This window comes from Bombus pascuorum, chromosome 5, assembly GCF_905332965.1.
Source record: "Bombus pascuorum chromosome 5, iyBomPasc1.1, whole genome shotgun sequence".
NCBI classification, from domain to species: Eukaryota; Metazoa; Arthropoda; class Insecta; order Hymenoptera; family Apidae; genus Bombus; species Bombus pascuorum.
Genome location: NC_083492.1, coordinates 5,750,907 through 5,773,643, shown reverse-complemented (window position 1 = coordinate 5,773,643; position 22,737 = coordinate 5,750,907). Strand labels below are relative to the sequence as shown.

General features: G+C 38.0%; 1 protein-coding gene and 1 non-coding gene across 4 annotated transcripts in view; one reads left to right on the top strand and one right to left on the bottom strand.

The window, feature by feature from the left end:
• Positions 1 to 22,737, top strand: part of LOC132907363 (protein rhomboid) — a 500,462-nt gene that overhangs the window by 422,156 nt on the left and 55,569 nt on the right. The gene's annotated exons all lie outside the window — the stretch shown is intronic.
• Trnas-aga (transfer RNA serine (anticodon AGA)) lies at positions 6,422 to 6,503 on the bottom strand. The gene has a single exon. It is a non-coding gene; the product is annotated as a tRNA-Ser (tRNA).

Here is a 22,737-nt window from a genome sequence, read left to right as displayed (position 1 = left end):
GATCTTTGTCGAATTTTGGAGAAAGTTGGACGACGCGAAGGGTCCTGCGGTTTTCATATCTGAAACTGCTTTACGATAATTGCGTTACGTATCGTGTATCGGCTTGCTGGTGTAGAAAGATCGTAATTCGTGTTACGTAACTTAAAACGCTTTTTATAGATCTCTTTGTATATTTTTGTTTTGAAAGTAAAGTCACGAAAGTTCGAGATGGAAGATTTCTTCGAATTCGCAGAGAAGAAAATGAGAGCTCCAGCAGAAATCTAAGTTGTACGTTTGAAATTTTATATATATAAAGGAACTATATTTTGATAGCAGCAATTCGATTGTGATTTGCACGGGAGAGTAGGATTCGCAGTTTCAATGTTACGAAGTTCAAAGTTCTAAAAGGTGCTTCAAAGTCCGGAAGAGTTCTTAAGTCCAGAGAAAATTCTTGAAAGTCCAGCAACCAAATTCCTGCCGGATAAAAGTTCCTATCAACTTTAGAAAAAATTCCTTTTCTTTTTTTCTTTTTCCTCTAAAGAGATGTTTATCGAATATTTAAATAAACGAGAAAGCATACTATCCGATTGGTGGAATTTTATAACGATATGATCGTTAAATTCTTTCCGCTGCTCATTCAAAGGAAAATATTCCAGGCGTTTCCAGCGACGATCCACGTAATACGTATGCTAATTGAACAAATGGTTCCATTTAAAAAATTACGTCCATGTCGAACTGCTTGTATTGTAAATTAAATTAAATAATTAAAAAAGAAAAATCTATATTCATTGAGTTTTCGCTATAAAAAGCACGCGTTATTTGGAAGCTGCTTCCGCTCCAAAAAATTACATTTGACTTCTTTTTAAAATCAAACGGAACAGTTTGGAAAACTCAAAATTCTTATTCAACTACTTTCCCCGTGAGACCCTAATATATTAATGCAGATTCTATGGTTTAACCGCTGCTAGAAAAGGATTTAGGGTGCGATGTAACGAGGTTTATCGATTAAACCTTTGTAACATGCAGCAAACGGCGTGGTCAGAATTTACGTTGGCTTCCATTGACGTTTTTGCGCTCGACGAGGACGCGCAGCTACCGTGAATCGGCGTAAATTTTCATCTGTACCACCGCTACAAATTTCACCGCTGCTAGAGTATAATCGATTGTTGAGGATCGCGCAAATCCTCTGTAGTTGAAGGGAACACTCGCGGCACGGGTGCGCACGGCTTAACTACGCGCCATTCGAAGAAATATGCACCGGTTTGCGCGTTGCAGCTACGATCGGATATCACGCACAAGAACTGACCACGATGGATTGATTGGATTTCGATCGATCCGTTTTGACGAGTTTTACCGACAATTTCGATTATTCCCTTGCGTATCCATATACACAGAGTAGAGTTTCGTTGGTAATTCCTCTTATGGTGCTCGAGTCTGTACGTTCGAATCGTCGATCTTGCTTTACTCGGTAAAATGATGTGTACGCTGTAGAAGTAGATGTTAATTTCCATGACTTTTACGAACGATCTCGACCAATCTATTCTTTCGTATTTTTTGGCTCTGTTTCGTTTTCAACGCTGAATTGTTACGCTCCAATCGCGTCGTTAACTGTCGCGTTAATGAGGAAAACGATGTTTAACCTTTGGCAAAAGACTTTGACATTAAGCGGAAGAATTTCAACGAAGCTTACGGACAATTTCGACCAGTCATTCGTCCGTTTTTCTAACAGCGTCTCGTCCTTTTTATGCTGCAATCTCGATTTTGTTTATAAGTTTTCTGGAATTTTTAAGATTTTCAACGTTCTTTACGAAGACTTTAACGTCGAACCGAAGAATTTTGATGGATTTTGCAGACGATTTCGAGCGATAATTCTTCTCTGTTTTTAGTCCTCGAATTTCTATATGGCCATATTTCTCTCTCGTTTTAACGAGCAACAAGATTTTTATTTTATGATTTCGAACGAAAGAAGAAAAACCTCAAGATTGATACGAAGAATTTCCATCGATCCGTTTTCGATGAATTTTACCAACAATCTCGATGAATTTTCTGAATCGTAACATGTTTCCGAAGAACGACAAATTGTATCCCAGTGTGAAATTGCCGTGCAACTGAAATCATACGGCTCAACCGCGAGGAACTCAAGAAGCTTCACACCTTACACATACGTAAGAAAGCGAACATATTAGATTATTTTCTGGGAAACGCAATCTCTCGCGAGTTAGACGCGCAATTGAACACCGAGCTTCTCATAAAGGAGATTCAAAGGCAATTGGAACGGCTCTTAAGGGAGCGTTTCTAGTGCAGTAGACGTTTCATTTCGCGTGGAAAACAGAGTTTACCCAGAGAATTTTCGCGAGAGAAAAAGAGAGAGATAAGTATAATGTTTGGAAAATGAGAATCTTAGATATGCGCACATACTTACAAGGATTAAATAATCCAACTTCAAGTACTTGAATGTACATGTACATACATACGCGTGCGAGTTGGTTCCCTTAAAAGTTAGCAGTGCATGGCTGCATAAACGTAAAAGTAGCTTAGAAAAACTAGCTTAGAATCTTTGTAGTTAGAATCTTACAACTAGACAGAATGAATTCGAAGTTAACGAACGTAACGTAACATATTTTGGAAGTAATTTGTTACAGTTAAAAATATTTATTTTGATCCGTTGTAGCTGGAATGGATCGAAACGAATAATCACGAAATTATTAATTAGCACTAGAGCTCGTATAGGGATTCATGGAAATACCTTGCCTGGTGTTAATCAAATATAACGATCTTCGTGCTTGAAACTGTTAAACACGTGGGTTTATAATCGAGTGCATATTGCTTAGTTACAATTCTAACGCAATCGTTTCCATGAAACCAAATAAATTCGATATTAATACGTTCAACGTTATTTAGATTTAACCTAATCATTGACTTCAATCGTTTAAGGTAACGTAAATCGACTAATTGAACTTTAATATTCATTTTATGGCTATTGTTCGTCGAATATCGTTAATATTAAATCTTGTAATTAAAATTATACAGAGGTTGTTTAATTGCGCGTATACCGCAGAGAATGGAACTCGTTTATTTTTTCAATTGCGCAAATGTTACGTTAAACGTTGGCGTCGTTCTGAAAGTTGTATTCGTATATGCAAATATTAGGTTGTCCGAAAAGTGTGTTTCTCTTACAGACACGTCTTTTACAACAACGAATTTTTATACAAACACGAAAACTAATCTATCGAACTTTGTGATTTTTATTTTGATAAAACAAAGTGAATCATACGTAACTCGACAAGATAATATAAAACGAAAAATGTCGTGCATCCACTATTTTCTTATAAAACGAAAAAAACTTTTCGGGCGACCTAATTCATACTAACGTTATTATAATTACGTATTATTTTCAAACAAGTGTCGTTCGCTGCGACTATTTTATTCTATCGGAGATTTTATAAGACATTTCATTCCGCGAGAGTATCGTCCCAGTTTCCCGCAACTTGTTGAATGTGACGTCGCGTCAATAGCTCTTTTTCTCTTCTTCTTTCACACGAGCTCTCGAAATTCAGAGAGACGAAGAAAATGTTAAAACTTGGCGAGTTTTAAGATTGCCCTGGAGTAAAATCGAGCGAGACGGTTGAACGAAAAATTTGGTGGCCGAAGACTTTTGTTTAAAGATAGACAAACTTTTCGAGTCCATTGAGAACCACACAGGCAAAGATTCTTTCCATTTCTTCTCTTTAAAATATCTTACTCGTAATGTGAAACAGTTTGAAATTTTATTACACGAAAACTACATAATATATATATATATATATTAATTTTCATTTATATATTTTTCACAATATGAAATTAAATAATACGAATGAAACGAACAATCTCGTGGAAGTAAAAACAATTACGATCGCGGTAAGCATTTGATTAATAAATGTAAATATTAACAATTTGAAAGTAGCTTGATTAAGAGGATCTTCGTTATCGAAGCTCCGAGTCTTAAAAAGTTTTCTGTCGCCACAGAGAAAGATAAAATAAAATTTGCATAACGGAAACTACGGGAGATACGTAGAATACAAATTCGGTAAATCTGTATCCGATGATCGAAAATTAATTAAAAGTCCAATATAATGATAACAACTATCCGAATTCGAATTTCGATTTATATCGTGGTAGCCGGCGTACTGTTTTTTCCTCTTTTCATTCTCCCTCGGCAAATTACCTTTGAAATATTGCCGCCATTTGTTCAGTTCTAGCCGCGAAAACGAGGCAGAAATAAATATAAATTTGATCCCACCTTTAGATAGCATCCCCTCCACGTTACACTTTTTTCCTTCCAAACTTGTATTCTCGCATCCGCAGGGGAAGAACTTTGCTTACAAATTTTTCTCTAGCATTTTCGTGCTCGCGCTTGCTTCGTTCGAAAGAGAATCCGCCTCCCTTCGTCCGAATTAACTTGTTGCAACAAAGTAACGACATGATCGACAAACATTGTATTATAAAATACGATCAATTTTTCTTTCTCTTTTCTTTTCTAGAAACTTTTGTACAAAATTTCACTTCGAGTTTTACGAAGTAACTTGGAATAGCGATCTGTCTGATAGTTATGGATAAATGATAGTTATTATACTATTAAAGAAACATAGATTTACAATAATAACGACGGTCGAACGATTGCGAAATATCTGAGGAGGAAGAAGATTTTTGATAGTAAAATAGTGCGAAATTTCTGTTCGAACGATACAAAGTGAGATAACTCGGGACAGTAATCGATTTAAGAATACTATATTACGAAAGAACTTAAATTTCTAAAGGAAAATCGTATAAAATTTCTTTCAACGTGGTACAAAGCGAAATAACTTTGTGAAAGAGTAACTACGCGATGGAGAGACACCGTGCAACAAAAGAAAACAAATTTTCGATCGAAAACTGTTTGAAATTTCAGTTCGCGAGGTGAACAGTCAACTTGAAAACACAGCGTTGCAAAAGGAAATAAATTTCTAAACAAACGCCGTATAAAATCTCTTTCCACTCGATAGCCGGAGCTACGAACAATAATCTTATGATGAACCATAGCGACAAGTACCGCGTGCGACGGAAGCAAGTGCAGCTTTTAACGAAAATTCCTCTTCGCATAGCGAAATATAATCAATTCCAGGACACTGCTTGTTCTCACGAAAGGAGGTAATTTTCTAAATTAAAAATACGCGTTAAGGCGATATCTTCTTCGTCGGAATATCTTGCTCCATCGAACGATGATCTCGCAAGATACCGACGGAGAACCGCTGTACAGGAAGAAAAGGACGAAGCGGAAATAGCAAAAGAAAAAAAAAAGAGAAAAAAAGAGATTCGTGGAATAAACAACAAGAGTTAAAAGAAGCTTATAACGCCAGTCAGCGCGTTTCTCGTGCAATAGCTTCTTCTCGAAGCGAGGAATCAAAACGAAAAGGGCGAAGGGAAGCATAGCTGAAAAGGAGCGAGAAAAAGAAAAATCAGTGTAGCCTGATGTTGATCTACGATCGAGGAAGGAAGAATTCGCAGAAGAAGCGGAGGAGGTGGGGGCAAGCAAAGAGAGGTAAAAAGTTCCGACGCGAAAACTCGCCAGCTTAATTCCTCTCTTTAGAACAGCCGCTATTTTCCCCGGGTAATACGAAAGCTGCAGGGGTGCCAATCGTCTAAAATCTCGACGAAGTAGTCAATTTTCCCCACGGTTGTTCCGACTTTATTTTTTCCGCCGGTTGAAACTACGAGTCTCCGTTGTTCTTCTCTCTTTCTCCTCTCGTTGTCTCTCTTATTCCTTCTTTCTTCCTTCGGGTCTTCGCCTTTCTTCGTCCTTCTCACAGCCCGTTCACGGGTTCCCGGTGCGTTCTTACAGCCGAAAGTTTTTCCGCGAAATCAAGCAAGTTCGTCACGTAACGCACTAATGTAACCTCGACGAGATCAGCTTGCGCAATCACGAAATTTTTTTAGTCGAACTCTTAACCGGACGTTCAGGATCGGTGGCGCGTATCGAGCCGCACTCCGACCGAAGTTTGGTGAATCGTTCTCGTCTGGTGGAAAAGCGTGGCCGTATTCGCTTGAAAGCTTTCCGCCATTGTAGGAATCGTATTACGCCTTTCGCTGTTCGATAATGTTACGAAATATGATAACAGAGAACTGCCAATTTTCAATTATGTAAATTAACCTTCCAGTTTGGGTGACGTCGAAATCGCGTTCCATATATTCGATTGATTTCGGTGAGCCACGCTGTTCCTTCTTTTTTTTTTTTTTTTTTTTTTTTTCGTGGAGGAAATCCGTACGGACGCCCATATCACTTCTAGGGAGAAGAGCGGCGTGGTAGTGTCGGACTCCAATCGACTAAAACCTCCACGATGACCGTCCCTACTGCGACCGAAGGGTGCCAGGGAACCGCTGTGGCGACACACCGGGCCCAAAAATATAATATTTTGTGTTTACCAATCGCAGTCGGTAGGACCCGAACCTACGCTCCCAAAGGGAATCTGATTTCTAGTCAGACGCCTTAACCACTCGGCCACGACTGCCACGAGCCACGCTGTTCCTGAGTTACATGTAAGTTAATAAACGAAAGTGGGTTCGACGAATCACCTTGCTGTCCGAGTGCAGAAGATTCGAAACATAGACACGAAAATACAGACTTGACCCAAGCACGGCTTTGACATTCCAGGACCACGTTATGATATGTAATATAAATAACATAATTAAACGTAGTATAAAACTAACACGTTAGAAGAAACAGAAGTATACTACGAGATGTAACAGCGGCAAGATGCGGAGAACAAATCGACCTTATCATCGATGCGGCGTTAAACCCAAAGGAAAAGAAATATTTCCTCTTCCTCCAAATTATTTTAACGTATCGTTGCATCGCGTTAAAAGTCTCCTAACGACAAACCTAATGACAAGACGCTATAAATTTCATCGAGGATTCTGCACAGAAGAATAGAAAAATCGTCCGTGGCCGGATGATTGAAAGCTACTTTTTCCCAACACGCCCTAATGTGTTTCAGACCCTTGCTTTTCATTCGATTATCGAAGAAATTACACGCTTTGCGGCTTCTCGATTCGACGAAGTTTAGCAGCGACTGGAACACGGTCAAAGTTCGATAATTCGGCAGAATGGCGCCTCTAGTTTCCATTCTCGTAGGAAGACGATTTTTCACGCGAGAGGTTCGTATGGAACCAGGGTTTAGACTTTACGGTCTTCGATGGAAGCCTCGCGCAAATCTGATATCGTGAGATGAACGGAAGCCTGAAGACGGGATAAGATAAGGTTGGAATAACAGAGGGTAACCGCAAGGTCCTGGCTTGCCTCCTGAATTATGCAAAATCAACGAGTCAGACCCGTGTCAGCAGGAAGCTGGAATCGCGCGCCGCAAGTTCCGTGCCACGTCGACTTCTCTCCTTAAATTTCTCTAAAATCCCAATCGACTTGGACGTACTTTGCTCGCGCAAATTGCCGATGCAATTTTTTTAAACAGTCGCTTCGCGGCAATACTTTGAAACACCGTTTGGTTCGTAAACGTTGCGGATTGATGTTGACACAGTCGCGAGTTCTTTGACGACTGTTTGACTTTCGTTCAAAGTTTCATTTCGGAAGCAGTTAGTGAAATTGATGCTCATAGCAGAGATATAAAAGTTGGTAAAATAAACTTGTTCGATAGTCGAGATAGGAGAACCTTCTTCCCTAATCTTTAATGGTCGTAGAGGCTTCGTTATGTACTTCCGTGATATTTAAGAGAACACGATTGAATATTGTAGGACCTTTACTACAATTAATTTATTTACAATAAATGAATTAAACAGATGATTAAACAGGAAACGATGGTTGTTTAACGCGAACTAATCACAATAACGTATTGTAATTAAAACAACTAGATAATTTGCAACTCTCGTCACCACGGATCCAACGCTCTCTCTCACGCGGACCACACTCTCGACAACGCAATTCGCACTCTCTCACTTCTCAACTCGCAATTTCTGACTTTTCAACTAACACCGACTGTTTCGTTCACGATACTACGATATTTTACAACGAGAGTTTGAACGGTTAAACGTTTTGTGTAGATTATTATATATTGTAGTATCGTGAAAGAAGAAATATCGGGTGAACCATAAACAATGTCGCGAGGAAGCCTAAGTACCGACAGGCTCATCGATGCATCGTCGGTCCTTCGTTCGAATAGTTACGCGGAAAAGAGGTCTACGTAACCCTGGCCACGAATGCTTGCGGAACAAGTACGTGGTGGAGCTATGAGAAAAGACAAAGGGATGCTTAAGGGAAAAAGACGAATTAACAGGCAGTGTGAATTGAGAAGTTGGAGTGTTGTCAGCGTTGTCGAGAGAGTGTGGTCCGCGTGAAAGGGAGCGTTGGAACCGTGGTGACAAGAGTTGTAAATTAACTATTTAGTTGTCTTAGTTATGGCACATTATTGTGTTTAGTTCACGTTAAATAACTATCGTTTACTGTTTAATTCATTTTAAATAAATAATAAATAAAATCCTACTGTATCTCCTTTTCTCTTCTTTGGGAAAAGCGTAATTATACCTATCAGCGGACACCAGACGCAAGACTATTTATGCACAAGAAGGAATGATCTACTGTATGTCTGAAAGTGAAGAAAAACAAGACTCATCTTGGATAGAACAATACAGTTTTCGTGATACTTTTCAATGAATCGAGTTCATTAATACTTTTGATTATATTACATAATTCTCGAATATTTTATCAAACTCAAACACTCGGAAACGAAGTAACCTAATTTGAATGCAGCCCAAACTATCGTAGTCTTCTGTAAGGGGCGATACGAGTTAGAAGCGAGTAGCTTCGGAAGAAAAAGCGGGGAAGAAAAATATTGTGCAGTTAAACGGTCGGAAAGATTACACGTTGTCCAAACGGGTGGCTGCTTTTTTCTTAAACAATGCAGCTCGTTGTTCAAACTGCTCTCTACTTTCTGAAAAGTTTACAAACTTATTATGTTCAGTACTCTCTGTCTCTCTCTTTCAGTATAAATTTACATAGAACGTGCAAAACTTTAGTTTATTGCACCGAGACAAAAGTTGTGCAATTTCGTAGAGAATTAAGAATTCTACAAACAGCGAGCTGGTACTACGAGGCATTAAGAACCGCTTACACTTTTCGATCTGTTCCAAACGAACGAGCACACGTATATACGCGTTTTCTCCACCGTATTTTTTCCCCTCCTTCCGTGTACATTCGCGAAACAAATGTAGCGAAAACAATCGTCCTCGTTTCTTTTCGTCTTCTTCTTCTCTCTCTCTCTCTCTCTCTCTCTCTCTCTCTCTCTCTCTTTCCAGCTGGAAGTATCAGGAACCCCTGGACTTTCTGCTTTAAACTCGCATAAAACTCTGGCGATTCTGGGGTCCCCGTGGATACCTTCTACTGGATGCGATTTCGTAAATTCAAGTAAAACTAAGATCCGTGTAAACCTAATCTTCTTAAACGGAGGCCGGATCGTAAAGAGCCGGGGCGTCCTCTTTTTCTCTCGAATGCCGCATGACAAAAGGAAAAAGAAAAAAAAGAGGGAGAAAAAGAAAATCGACAGAAGGACCAGCGCAACTTTCACTTTAATGCGTGAAAGATTGCGGTATAGAATGATAAGAAAGAAGGGCTCCAGATGTTAAAAGTACTGTCACGTGCAAATAGAATTTTATTTTCTTTTATAAGCTTATGTTCCAAAAGCGATATCCGAAAGAAATTTAATCGATATTGAGTCGGCTGTAAATTCAATGGAAGAAATTTGACCGTTCACACCGGATGATAAGAAAGAAGCGATTGAAATTTTACAGGTGGATAGTATTCTTCGAATGGAGGAAAAAGTTCCAATGCAAATAAGTTGAAAAATTCATATTTTCAAAGTTGCGAATAGTTTTTCGTCTTAGTTGTTCGCTTCGATCTTCTGATTCAAATCTCCCGCGCTTGCTTTGTTCTTAAATATAATCGAGCGAATATAATCTTTTACGCAATCGTTTGTAATTTTTAAGTTTAGCAATTCGTTGTTCATCCTTCATTGGTTAGCATTTCCTTTTTTTCTGTTCCCCTTTCTTTTTCCGATACTTTTTCTTCTTCAGATAACACGAGAACAAACTTTTGCCGCTGGAAATCTTCTTTGCACCGTATCTCCTTTATTCCACTCAAAGTCTTCTCACTTTCGTTTTCCTCGACCTGCAGATAATGTATGTAAATCTCCTACACTTCCCGCGCCTTACTTTTTCCTATTCATCTCGGCGCGTAATTTTTAACGTCCCAACCGTATCGTCAATACGATCTGACGCTTGCAAATCTTATTGTAAAAGACAGTTTACTCAAATCATCGTAATCTGTTTATAAAATATCACGATCGTGTTATAGATCTTCCTCCGTGTACTTAATGCAGGATGCTTAAAATTTGAACAAACGATAGCGTAGCAATTAACACTAGATATTATGCTATCCATTTGCATCAAGAATATTTTAAAAAGTAATTTATTTTCATTAGTTTTATGCATATTGAGACTGCCATGCAAACTTAATAAAATGCTACATTCAGGTGGATGTAAATTACGTGAAAAATATATTTCATTTAAATCGAACGATTATACCTCAATTACATTTAAAAATGACCAGTTTCGAACTTTTCCTATCTATACACTAAATTCAATTAATTAACAACGAATGTTAAATACGCGATTTATATTTCAACGTCGTTAAGAGGGTTTTCGTATCTACCCCATGTGTTACCATGGCGCGATTTGAACTCGAAAAAATCCTGTTTTTCTTGTTTCCTAGGAAATAATTCTCGATTCGATCGAAGAAACGAAGCAAGCGAATTAGCTAGAAAAATGAAATCCTGGTAAACCTAGCGACCAGAAGGGGTAAGTAATAGGTCGGAGTTTAAACGTAAGGATGATCGCGTTTCCCGCTGCAATTTACTGCGCGGTGAATTTTCGGCGAATTCGAAATCCACGCTTAACGGCCACTATCTGACCTATAAAATAAAAGGGGGATGCAAGGCAGAGGGGCGAAAAAAGTAAGAAGGTCCAAGTAGTTTAATCCGCGCGGATCTACGGATCTAGTTCGGACGCCCACGATCACGCGGAGCATCTCGTTTAACCAGAGAGACGATAATAATTTCGTAAGTCCGTAGTAGGTATTAAGGTAGTTCCATTTTGTGCCCCTTTTTCTAGATAACACAAATGCGGGTTTTCTCCTTTCCACCTTCGTCCTTTGCCTCTCACGAGATAACACAAATACGGGCTTTCCTTCCTCTTTCACCCTTTCCCGTTACCTTTCGCCCCTTTCTCGCCCCCTTTTTTCGCTTCCCTCCAAAAACAAATGCCACCGGATAACCATCGTCTTCCCTTCTTCCTCTCCAACGTCCCTCTCTTCTCGCTGTCTTTCTTTTCTCTCTTCTCGTCCTACCTCTCCTACCCCTTTTCGCTAATTCCATCTTTAAAATCCTCCGAAGGTCGATGACCTTCTTAGAAACCTGCATTCGAGTACATGCTTGCAAGCTCTTATTTGATCTTCTTTTCTAATTTTCTCTTCTTTTTCTTTCTCCTTTTTCTTTTTTTTTTATTTTTTTCTTTTTCTCTACAACGTTATTCCGTCTTCCTTTGGAAACCTTTTTGTCCGTTAATGGATGAGTTTGTAGTAATGGCCGGATTAGCGGTTCCTTCATGTTTTTTTCTTTTATATAGAGTGTCTTTAGTTTTCACATCGGTGAACAAGGTTACGCGAATGCAGAAGCCTTCAGATCATTATCGAGTTAATTCTTCTTTCGTCCTTTTATTTTTGTTTTATCGTTCGATGTACGCAATTGCACCGTGACAAGTTCTTCGAACGTTTCGGATATGCCCGTCGATTTTCCAACAGGACGATCGCAGGATTATTTTATTATATTTTGGCGATTTTTTAGTACGCGGCGTTTTCTCGGCAGGGACACGGAGAGAAATGAATTTCTAATATCGATAATCGATGAGATATAAAATTTGTCCCGTAGCCTAAAAAATATTCTATTCTGAAAGGGTCGGAATCGTGTTTAGCATGTTGCTGTGTTAGCATGGTTGCGCGAAATACAACGATGAAAATCTTCTTTTTTTTCTCTCTCCTTCTTTTCATACGTGTAACTTGTGCTTGAAATTTTTCACGTTATTTTTAGAGAGATTTTTGATAAGGGAACTGACGCTAGATTTTCCTGCGGGCGAAACGGAGAGCAGAAAATTTTACCCTGCTAATTTCTCGCATATTAGTAATAAAACTCGTTTAACCAGAGTAATGAAAAGGTGAATTGGATTAGAAAACGTAGCAAGTTAAACAAGTAGAAGTTGATCCCGATTTATCCTTCCGCTGAATTTTTCCTATTACTTTTAGACATATTAATCGCTTCGTTTATTACGATTTATAGCAATTATAAACTAGCTGGAAAAATATTGTATTTAATTATTGAATTATTCAAGAAGACATTGAAAAATATATAAAAATATATATCTTCTATGTTTTCCACGTACAATTCCCTTAAACGTGATTTTTCGAGAACGACGTACATAGTCTGACATATTCGGTCTTATACTACTGAGAAAGTGGCTTAAAGAGTCTCCACTGAGAAGAATATAAAAAGAATATAAGAATACGAGTCTTGTAGAAAGTTTTTCGTATGAAGTTCTCTGTAAGACCTTCTTCGTAATATTCTTCTTGTTTGTATGTGAATGTCTACATAGCAATAAATCTGGTAGCGTTAAATAACAAATTCTTAAACGATGCTATATTATAGCAAACAATTTCTCATTGACAAGAAACTTGCAACTTTTAAATACGTTTCCGTCGTTTGGATATTTTAAACGAACAAACGAAATAAATAAATTGGAGCGATTGGCGAACGATCGGAATTTACGTTGCGTATTAAAAGTAGAATTTTAAAGTTGAACGAAACTGAAAGAAACTGGCGCGACGACTGGTTTTCCAAGGAAAAAGCCTAGCGACACAAATCATGCGAATAAATACGAAATAAGAAACGCGAAAAGAGAACTGCAGTCAGCCGTGAATCGTAAAAGAGTTCACGAGCAAGCGACGTTTCCTTCTTCATGCAAATGACTTTCGTTCCGAGTGCGTAAACGCGCAGAAGCGTTTTATAATTTTATAAAGGCGAAACTGCATTCGAATGCCGAGAACTTGGCCCGTGAAGCTTCGTAAAAATAACTGAAAAGCCTGAACACGATGCACAACATGACATCGAAACCTCCGATTAATATAGCTCGATTATTATGAATTTAGAAATGTAAGATCATACTGTTTTAAACAATTGAAATATTTTTTTATGAATTATAGATGTACAAAGTTACGATATTCCAATGTGTTAAATTTTCTAGTTGTCGAATTTTCACCTATTAATTATCACGATTAAATGATCATAAAACAAAAAATATTTATAATATGATTACGATATTATTTATATATTTTATGTATGCGTACTGTAATATATTGCGTATTAGTATAATACGATATCATTTTTCGAAGTCTTCAAAATCCAATTTGAGAGTTTTTCGACACAGTCGTTTCTTATATATTCTTCTATAAAAGAACAATCTTTGGGACACTAAACGTTTCAGTATATTTATAAACACAAAAATTCAAAGAAGACACGCGTCATCGCGAGATCGTTGTAGTTCCTCTTTTCATTCGTAATTTACATATTTACCTTTCCAATAGCCGTTTCTCGTTCGTTCTTTGTCCGCTTACTTTCATACATCTTTTTCTACCTGCAATCTCATTTCATAAACATTTACTTTGCCTCGTTAAAAATCAACGATTATTCTTTGCAACGATGCACGTAAACGGGGGGAAGAAAGGTTTACCACTTTTTTTCTGTTTCTTTTTTATAGCGAACTTGTTTCTTGCGAATTTGTTTCATCGCAGCTTTGTTTTCAAAATATTTTCATCCAGGTCCTGGCAGTATCACGCGCTTTCATTGAAAATGGCTGCGGCTATTTTCCAAAAAGGGAGTAGAAAGTTTGTTAAGAAGGAAAGGTCGTGGCGAAAGTTCCTTTCAACCGTGTCCACGCTTCTATCTCGATTCCTCTCTTGCTTTCCTTCGTCGATTTATTTCAGTCGTCACGTTCCAGCCTTCTTTTTTCTCTATTCTTCTTCCTTTCTTTCTCTTTCCCTCGCTTTGTTCCAATCGTTTATTTTTCCGTTCGCCCGGTGTTTCTTCTTAGCTTCTCTCGTACACGTTCTCGTTGAAGATAGAACACGCGGTCTTTCAACGATATCCGATGAATCTCCAGGCTTTCAACGAAACCATTTATGTCAATACGTTCGTTAAAATATAACCAATTTTTAAATCACCTCGAAACCTACTACGCTTCGAATATACACGCAGAAGTTTACAAAAATACTCTTGTGCGAGTCTTTCGACCAATATATTTATTACGCGTGTTATACGAAACATTTGAAATCTTATTAGCATTGTAACGAGACAAAGAATATTTTGTACATCGCGTATGCAGCGAGTGTCGGATATCTCGCGTCAAGTAAATTGCAACATTTACACATTGTGATCTTTGGATCGCGCGAGTCTCGCATCGTGCGTGTCTCTAAAATATCCAATTGTATCTTCGAAATAGGATCATTCGGATCTGATGTAATAATACCGTTTCATTATTGTAATACATAGACGCGGATAATACATAATAATGCCTTTGAAACAGCCATGCAATTTCGCTCGCATATTCGAAACGATTAATTCCACGTACGTTACACGCGCGCTTCTCACTTTCGATTCTACCCTTTCCAATTACCATTTCGCTATTTCGAGACGCGTTTCTGGCAAAAATTATGTCAGAAAAAACAAGCAAAATTCACTTGTTTCGTCTTCCTAATCTTCGTGATCGCGTAGTCCCATTTTTTCCGTAATTTCATAGTTCGAAATCGAATCTCGTTACGAATAAACGCATGGCTGAAATAAACTTTATGAATTACGTTACGAGTAATTATCGCCACGCTCGTAATTCGAACGATCATCAGTATCTTCCGAATAAACTAAATGGTCCCTGGCCTAATATCGGATTTCTCGAAACGCGCGGACAGAGAGGATACCCGTACGGTGGACGGAAGCGAATTACTATAACCAGTGACATAATCCATTAACGCTATTGGCCATTGAGCGAGTCGAGCCGCGAATTATCAAATTACGTTGCATTCGATGGAATAACGTTGTTACTCTCTCTCTCTCTCTTCCTCTCTCTCAATGATCGTATAATATTTCCTGCGGACCATTGTAGTCGGATTTGGACAGATCGAATCGCAGCAACGATTAAATGATCGTTTCGATGCGTCGTACGCGTTAATGGTAATGATGTAATAATGGAACATAATCAACAAACGAGCCTATAAAGGGGACATTCGCCGCTGACTTTTTCATTTTCCTGCCGATGTTGAAAATGTTGTCCCGTAGAGATTCGGAAATTTTAATAAATTTGTAGGGTTTCAATTTACGTGAAATTTTGTTCGGTAATTGGAATCGTCGTTGGAAATGCATTATCCACAGATAAATACGTGGTTTTAGAAAGGTTTGAAATTTATGCTGGATTTATCTTTTTTAATTTTTTATTTATTTATCTTTATTTATTTTTAGGGTAAATAGCAAAGATAATAATAAGTAACGGTTTAATAATTTTTAAAAGAATTTAGTTTCCAAATATACGATTCTCTCTCGTTCTCTCTCTCTTTTTTTTTTTGTTACAAAGCTTCTGCCTGAAGTATCATTGTACGTGGATATTTGATTAATTACTCGGTAACACAGCGAGTTCAAGTAAAAACTTGCTATAAATGGTTTTTCATGTTAAATTTTGGACAGCGTTAATGAAACACGAGCGATTAATGGCTTGTACATATCGGGCAATCTATTATCTCGTTAAAGCTATTCGACGTTTCGATCTAATGCTCATTAGGGTTACACGAGTCAATGACCTTTCTACAATGTGAAATTCAAATTACCGTGAACGTTGATAAATTAAACGTTCGAATTAAAGTTTTCAATTTTTCGAAGCAATTTCAAAAATCTGGCTAACGAAAAATTACGAAAATTACGATCGAATCGAAAGAGACTTAAAAAAAGAAAGGAAAAGAACGGTACCAACAATAATGTACTTATAATTCGTGCTTTATCTCCTAACAAAGAGCGTTATCTCCTAACGCGAAGTAATAATCTGTTAGCAAAGATAAAAGATCCCTCGGTAAAAGCCAAAATACCTTTCCACGTACCATACAGACACCCCATAATTTCCATTTCGATAGGCTATAGAAACGACGAGAAAACTTTTCAGAATGTACGAGGAGAATATCAGGTAGATTTAGATCGAGATCAGTGGCATCTTTATTGTCGCTGGAGAAATTCTTTCGAGTCACGCAGGGCGCTTGATAAGCGAGGCTACGTAAACCTATAGGCATAGAGAAAATTGAAAATTTGTTCAGACTCAGGTCGATGTTAATTTAACGATAACGCGTCTAGACTTGGCTGAATCGAGATTCGCTGGAGCAAGAAGGTATGCGATGGATATTGGTCGCAGCACAGTCTCGATCCTTAGGTCCCTGGAGGCGAGAAAAGCCATTTCGATGTCCGACCGGGACGATGTACGACACACCTGAGACCGAATCTTCCCTTTCATGCAGATTCACCTCGTCATTCGAGTATCTTTACCTTTTTCTTGCGAAAGAACCGAAATAAAAGTAGCTATAATTCGTTGTTATATCGGCGATATTTCTTCGACTTGAATTATGACTCCAATCTTTTATTTATCGCGTATCGCGTCATCCAAATGTTTTTTAGTATGGTATAACATATACTAAATGATATTTGAACGTTTACCATGGAAAACTTTGTTATTCGATTGTGTGCGTCGTATAAAACATTTTAAAATTCCATTCAGAACATTCTGTTTTCTAAAATATAATAGAAAATTTAATAAAATGCCTGTGATATTGTATATATGCGAATTACATACTATTGGGTGAAAACAAAGTTGATTTTTTTATTTATTTATTTGTTTAGGTTAATGTTAAATGTGAGAGGCAGTCGTCTATCGATCGTAATAACTTTAACACGTACGCTTTTAATAAATTAATCCCTGCATTACAATTTCCTAAAATTTAGAACATTCTGCGAGCTGGAAATTCTAGCAGCCATTTCGTAAGTCACCTAAGTCACCGAACTTCCCTTATTACCGTTGGTCACACGCAATTGTAGCATTTCGGTGTATAGCGATTGACACGATATAAATCCACGACGTGGCACGTGCAGCCAATGGTTCTAGCCTAATCGTAAGCCATGCTTCCAATTTCGTTTCGTATGGCAAAACTTACGAATTCCTTCAAACATTACGTTTTCACGAAATTGTTCGAAGGGAAACTCTCGCTATTTTTTCCGCGCAATCTTCTATCCGAGAAACATAACTTAACATAGTACTATGACAGCGTGAGAAATAGATATTCAACGAAATAATAGTCATTAGTTAATATCATAGTATAGATGTACTTTAAATATTTTCTTCCTTTTCGCTAATATTTTTTAGGATATTTTTATTTTTCAAACGTTGGAACCAAAATCGTATCAAAAGGGAAGATCAAAACGAATCATGTAGGTAAAGACACTCCTTGCAAGATCGTAAAATTACTACGAAAAATGATAAATTATTTAACAGAAATAGCTTTCGATAAAAAAACTACTCGACCTTTAACGGATTAATACGAGGTTTCGATATTGCGATGGTACAGCAACGAAACCATTCTATAAAATTAATTGGTGAATGGTGCTCTTCGTTTCGGCGCGCTGCACGTCAAATCTATTCCACTACATCAAGCTGGCGGGATGCAAACGCATAAACACTTGCGAAAACACTTCGCTATGTGTATAAACAGCTGCAGATATGAACACACATGTATGAATATGTTTGGCCATCTGCGTTTCATTGCATTTTCAGTGATGTATACCGACGTAAAATTATACGAGCTAAGGGTGAAAATGTGAAACACGCACATATCAATATTATAGAATTCTCCATTTAAGAAACTTATGAGTCGAATTAAATTCTACCAGAAAAATCTCTCGAACTTCAAACTACGCTAAAAATCCATCGGAAACATTTCCAGGTAAACAGGAACGAATTGTGTATTTCTTTCTTTCTATATGCGCTCCTACACCATTTTCCCTCTTAATTGCTAAATTTATGATATTTATTGGTAATTTATTTTCACGGTATATTAACTGTTTGCGATCTTCTATCTAGCGTGACTCGACGTCACATTTCGCGTAGAATAACACAATGCCCATAATGTACAGAGTGTCTCCAAAACCATGGTATAAGCGGTTGATGGTTCTACGTGCAAAGATACGTGAAAGAGAATAAAGAACAACATCGTTTCGTTTAAGGCTTCGTTTTCGAGAGAAATGAGTTTGGAAACGCATGTGATTATTAATTGAGAATTTCCAACTATAAAACTTCCGTTTCTGCTCGTATCTTTTATCATTAAATTCAATCATTAAAGGCGAATAATTCCACAATTTGGTTCCTGTTGTCGTTGTTATCTTACCTCCGCGAGATCGATTACTATTTTTCTTTATTCCTGTTATTTAATTCGAATCGTTTCATAAATAGAAATAAAATTAGTAATACTTCTTAAGAAACATTTTGTTAATCAGGAAGCAAATCGTGACACGATCAGAAACAGAGATTTCGTAAGGAGAAACTTCCAGTTGATTTTCCATCTCATTTTTCTCGAAAGCGAAACGTTACGCGGAAAGACGTTGTTCTTTTTTTCAATTAATATTTGCATGCACAGTCGTCACTCGATTGCTTGTACCATGATTTCGCAGACACCCTGTATTATACAGCCTTCGTATTAGTTTGCTTTTAAAATATTGAAACAACGAAAAAACTAAGCGATATCGACTTGACGGCAGTGATTAACGACACGAGCGCGAACCAACCGGAACGAGACTTGGAAAATACCGCAAATGGTTAAAAGTCTTCGGTAGAAACCACAAACCTCGACCAATAACGCAGAAACGACGCATAGCTCTATACCAGAAGTAATCTCCACACGAGATCGCAAGTCACGTTTATCCGACATGGTCGCGCGCCAGATCTTGTACCTACATCATCTATATCCCACTATATCGTACAGGTAAACGCGTAGAGAAGACAAGTGAAACAAACACGCAAGTTGCATACACGCGTTCAAACACCTGTGACCATACACGCGCGCCACCATAAGTTCACCTGTAAACCGTAGAATGCCGGGCTCGGTGATAACCATAGATAGAGGAAATTGACGATGCAAGAGAAGAAAGGACATCGTCGAGAGAGAGAGAGAATGAAACTAACACCACCAGCTCTCCCGCACCATATAAACTTGACCGCATACAAATTTGCACGAGATCGCTTTTAAACTGTTTCAAGCTGCAGGACACGTAACTGCAACCTTTCGCTCGCAAACGTTAACTCTCACTGCGTCTATTTATCTTTCTTGTTTATGTTATTGTATTTAGTCGTAGTTACCGACGGACCGTGTTTTTCTGCGGTTAAAGTCAGCGAAGTTGTCCGACGAAAGGGTGACGACGCGAAGCGTCTTTTAATTCGCACAAATTTCATCGCGCGTGTACCAATCTCGTTCGTAAGACGTCTGAAGGAAGAAAAGGAGATTGTTACTCTTTAAAATCGGAATAAAGTCCAGAGTCGATAGCGAGACGCGAAAGTGTATCGTACGATCAAAATGTTGTCATCTTTCGTGCGATACTCGTTAACATCCGTGTATTCCCTGTTTCTTCGCTTTTCGATTTGATTAATCGGGTTTATCCGTTCTCTTCCTTTCGGATCGTTCTCCTTCGGGAAACTCGTTGTTCGACGGTGCTGTGCTCGAAATGCTTCGCGCGAATTTCAGCTCCGAAAGCTAGTGAAAATCAAAATTTCCCTATTTGTATGTGGCATTGTTCGTGGAAAAATGCGCCGGGAAAACTAATTTCGACCTGTTTCCGAAGCGTTTCGCTGATGAGAATTTGGCAAATCTTTTCGTTGTCAGTTAATTCGACGTAGATTCTTTCATCGTCGGTGTTCTTGTTGCACCCGTAGTCCAAGTGGTAGCGAGGCGAAGACTATAAAATTTATACTAAATCGTTGCATATGAAATTCTCTCGTTAAACTGGAAGTTTTATTAACCACGTGTTGATCGTGTTTTTCTGGTTTCCGTTTACAATTCGACGAATATCGGCGCGTAAGGAATCGTAGCTGCATATGTAGAACGAAATAAAGTGAAATAGGAAGCAACAACGAAGCATCGTTAAAATAACAATGAAACGAAACAATCGGACATCGAATTGGTTCTGTTTCCATTGAATTAGTAGCTCGTGTCAATGCTGCGGTTAGATACGGCAAATCGATTCGTAGTAGTCAGAGTATGGTCAATGGTCAGACATAACAGCTACACGCTGAATGCGAATAGTCGAAATGTTGTAGCAATGGCTGTAACCGATCGAATCAACGTTGATACAAGTTTTGTCAAGTTTGTCAATTAATGTTGGCTAATTTTACGAACGCTTGTTTCCTAGTTACCCCGGTCATTTATACGACCCGAATAATTTCCGATCAATTGCAGAATAGATCGAATAAAGTGGTTAGCTATTGTATTCTGTATATTTGGTTCGTTTGATTTCTAATAAGAATATAATAAACGACGTATTGTTAACAATAAGAACAATGAAACATTGCCGACCGACTACCTTCGCAGAGATTCTATAATTGACAAATAATTACACAAAATGCGATTATAAATCTCCTTTTAATACTATCTTGCGTTGATTCGTACGTTCGAGATAGAAGAAATTTCTTAAAATATAGGTACAAAAGTATATGCTTACAATGGAAATTCTAAATTTCATGGCACGATAGAGTTAGTTAAACGCTCTTAAGTATTCATATATTCATAGAAATTTTTAACTTATCTTTTCCTAAAATTTACCGAAATTCGTCTCTATCGGACGTTGTTCGACCAACGCTGCAAGTACAGTGGTTTCTTTGCGCGTATTCTTCCGCCGAATCTTGCTCCGATATTTTATTTTTACCGCAACGTTCGTCTCGCCATCGCCATTTCTGTTGCGTGAAACAGCTCCTTCGAATTATTATCACTGTCCAATAATTTAACCGCAATAATCGACACGTAATATCCGAGACTATTCTCCCCGTCCGAGTAACAATGAACGTTGCACTGTTCATTGAACCACGTCGTTCTCACGTAGGTTTATTTGCACAGCCAGAGCAGATGAGAGTAAAAATTATTTTTGACCCTCTCAGAAATCCTGTAAACCACAAACGTTTCTCTTTCACGATCGCGTAAAATATCTGAAAGCGTGGAAATTTAGTACAGCCGCAGTTTTCATCCCCTGCCAAGATCTCTACCAAGGGAAAAAAAAAAGAGAAGCATAAAGTACTCGATATAACGTTATACTCGACAGGATGGCTAATATCCAGCGGGAGTTTGTGGATGGATTATCTTAACTGTTGCAATAATTTCTGTCGACAACCGGGCTTAACTTCGAAACCGTCCATCGTCGTTTATCGCGAGTCGACGAATTTTCAGCTTTCGTTGGGCGATCGAGGCAGTGTCGTTACCTACGGTAAATTGCGATCGTCCTTGACAACACGAAGCTTGGACGCGTTTAAAAATATCTTCGTCGTGTTCTGTCTGACTACTCCAACTGGAGAGCTTACTATCGATGCACAGAGGGATTAAGAATCATGCTCGTAGAATAATCCTCGACAATTATTTCAGATCAAATTTCAGCACATTCGACCGAGCTTTTCGTCCTGATTTTCAATTGTTTGCTCTTTCTACACTTTGTCTGTCTCTCCTTCTCTTTCTCCCTTTTCTCTTTTGCAAAGTTTCTATATACCCGTGAATCGCAATTTATATTTTTGCGTGGACAAATTTTCTATACATCGAGCAACTTTTTGTTTTACATTGTTAGAAAGTTTATTCGATGAATATGTATAATGTAAATTACACAGGCTCGTTCAATATCGTCTAGCACGTAATTGATAGCATTTTAATATTCCGAAAAGGAAATTTCTTTATTACGCGTAGTCCGGAATGTTGTTTTCACCCGGTGTATGTACATTTTCAGTTTGAAAGGAAAGATCCTTTTTAAGTAGCTTTCAAAATCTTTGCATGTTCAAAGGGCAAGGGATATTCGCTCTTAGCCACATTTTTCCGTAGTCGGTTCTCGTATGAATCGTTAACGATTAAGCATACAAAGCACGCCCCTTCTAAGAGGAACTTTCTCTTCTTTGAGGTGGAAGAAACGAGCAAGGCGAGCACTTCCGGTAAAACGGTCCTCCTCATCAATATTAAAAGCGTTAAAGGATAAGAATCCATTAACACAGTAGTCCTCGGGTTTTTGTTAAGTCTAGAAACAGAGTTCTATATTTTTAATTCTACGCTTTGTTTCCTTCTACCAGCAAAGTACCTTAATTCTTTTAAATTGAAACGACCATTTCCAATTGAAGTATTCACATACCATTGTATTATTTCTTTATTATATTTATTATTATATTACGCTGTTATACTCTTATTCATGCTCTGTTACACTCTTTACCGATACGAATCACGAATTTTCTATTTGTCCGCCGTTTTAACCGAACAATTCTCGTTGCTTCTAAATGACTTACTTTACTTAAACTTAATATACTCGGATCTAATTAACTAACATG